The sequence below is a fragment of the Melanerpes formicivorus genome, unplaced genomic scaffold (assembly GCF_026170545.1).
Source record: "Melanerpes formicivorus ecotype bairdi unplaced genomic scaffold, bMelFor1.0.p_v2 SCAF_322, whole genome shotgun sequence".
Taxonomy (NCBI): domain Eukaryota; kingdom Metazoa; phylum Chordata; class Aves; order Piciformes; family Picidae; genus Melanerpes; species Melanerpes formicivorus.
In genome coordinates, this window is record NW_027142674.1 from 37871 (window position 1) to 40000 (window position 2130).

At 76.1% G+C, this 2130-nt stretch overlaps 1 non-coding gene across 1 annotated transcript; it reads left to right on the forward strand.

Moving 5' to 3' along the window:
* Positions 1-1728: 1728 nt before the first annotated feature.
* Positions 1729-1881, forward strand: LOC137459117 (5.8S ribosomal RNA). Its single transcript, XR_010992110.1, has one exon. It is a non-coding gene; the product is annotated as a 5.8S ribosomal RNA (ribosomal RNA).
* Positions 1882-2130: the final 249 nt, after the last annotated feature.

The window sequence follows — 2130 nt, forward strand, 5'->3', positions numbered from 1 at the left end:
TGGTTTCCCTCACCCCAGGGTCAGGTACCTAGCGTTCCGCGCCTTCGTCCGCGGCCTTGCCCTACCGCGGAGGAAGCCGGGCGGCGGTTTAAAGACCCGGGCGGCTCGGCGCGCCACCCCCGGATGCGGGGGCGAGCGCGGGGGCGGGCGGGTGCCTTCAGAGGGGCGGGGGTTGCCCCCGCAATGCCTCTGGCTAGGTCCGCCGTCGTCGCGCTCGTCGTCCTCCGGGGGCCCGCCGGGCCGGGGAGGGGACTCTGCTGCCCCCCCCTCTCTGCGGTCCGAGCGCTCGGCCGGAGAGAGCCCACCGCGCGAGGTCGGCCGTGGTCCGGCCCGCGCCTCGCCTCGCCACGGGCGTCCCCGGCGGCGCGTTGAAGCGCGGGCTTCTCGCGGGCCGGGGCGGCGAGCCCCCGCGGTGGGGGCTGGCCCAGGGCGCTTCGCCCCCGCCGGGGGTTTTGTGCGGGCGCGTTGCCGCGGCTCGGCGGCGGCGCCTCTTGCGGCGCGGGCCGCTGCGGACCTCCCGGTCCCTTTTCCCTTTGCCCAGGCCCCAGAGCGGGGCCCCGGCGAGCTGGCGCCCTCGGCGGTCTCGCGCTGCCGGTTCCCCCCCGTCCGGGGCCGGTTTCGGGTGGCGTGACCGCGTCCGAGCGGCGGCGGGCGTCGCTCGGCGTCTCCGGCTCCGGTCCCTCGCCGGAGGGCACCCTGCCACCGGCTGCGGCTGTCCCGGTCCCGGGCCCTGCCCGCGGGCTTCCCCGTTCGCCTTCCCGGCGCGTGCCGGGTGGGGGACGGGCGGGCAGCCGGGGGCGTCCCACCCCCGGTCTCCGCGTGGAAACGGGGAGAGCGGGGGCCCGCCCCCCGGCTCAGCGCCGTCCGCTGTCCGCCTGGCCGCGGGGCCACGGAAGGGGTCGAGCGAGCGAAGCCGGCGGCGCGGTGGCGCCGGGGGAGGATGGAAGGGGCTCGTGCCGCTGGGGTTTGTCGGTCGGCGGGTGCGCCGCCCGGCGAGGGCCGGCGGGTCGCCGCGGCGGTGTCCCACGTGGGCTCGGGCTTTCCGTCTCGCAAGCCGTTTTCCGTCCCCCGCGGCGGGGGGGGGGTTCGGTGGCGAGAGGAAGCCGCCCGAGGGCGCGAGCCGGCCGGGGCTCGGCCCCGGGGCCAAAGCGGGGGAAAAGAAAGTCCGGGATGGGCCGCAGCGGTGGCGGCGTTGGAGGGGCCGGTGCGGAGGCGCGCGCGCGCTCTCCTCCGGCGGGGTTGTGCGCCCGGCCCCCCTCGCTCCCCGGGGCGGGGGGGGGGGTCTCCGCTGCCTCGATTCGTGGCGTCTCCGCGACGGCACGGGGCGGCCAGCGAGAGACACACCCCCCCCCGCCGTTGGGTGGGGAAGCGAAGGGGGTTTTCTTTCCCCGTGCACGCGAGGCGAGGCCGGGTTCGGGGCACGTTCCCGGCGGCGCGCGGCGGGCCTCCTCCGCGCCGAGGTCGGAGCGAGCCCGGGCGCCTGGTCCGGCCCCGAAGCGCCGCAAGGTGCGTTTTTCCCTCCTCGGGGGAGGGAAAAAAGCCGGGAGCGCGGGCTCCCCGCCCCTTGCTTTTGCCGCTTCGGGGTTTCGTTTTATTTCCCCCCCCTCTCCTGTGCTTGTACGGTCAATGTGAGGCGAGCGGCCGCCGTGCCGCGCTCTCCGAGGGGCCGCTCCTTTGCGAGCGGTCCCGGCCCCTCCGCACTGGCGGGGCGGTGCCGAAAAGCCAGACAACTCTTAGCGGTGGATCACTCGGCTCGTGCGTCGATGAAGAACGCAGCTAGCTGCGAGAATTAATGTGAATTGCAGGACACATTGATCATCGACACTTCGAACGCACTTGCGGCCCCGGGTTCCTCCCGGGGCTACGCCTGTCTGAGCGTCGCTTGACGATCAATCGCCGCCTCGGTGCCCGCCGAGCGGCGCGGCTGGGGTCGCCTCGCAGGCTCTCCCCCGGGCGGGGAGGGGCCTTCGTCCCCCTAAGTGCAGACTCGGGGAGCGCTCCGTAGCTCCCCGCTCCCGGAGCGCCCGCTCTCGCGGAGTTCGTCCCGCCGGGGCTTCGCCGGCAGGGGTTCCCCGTTGGTCCAGCGACGCCCGGTGGGGCGTTGGGGGAGACGAGAGCCCGGTTGGGGGA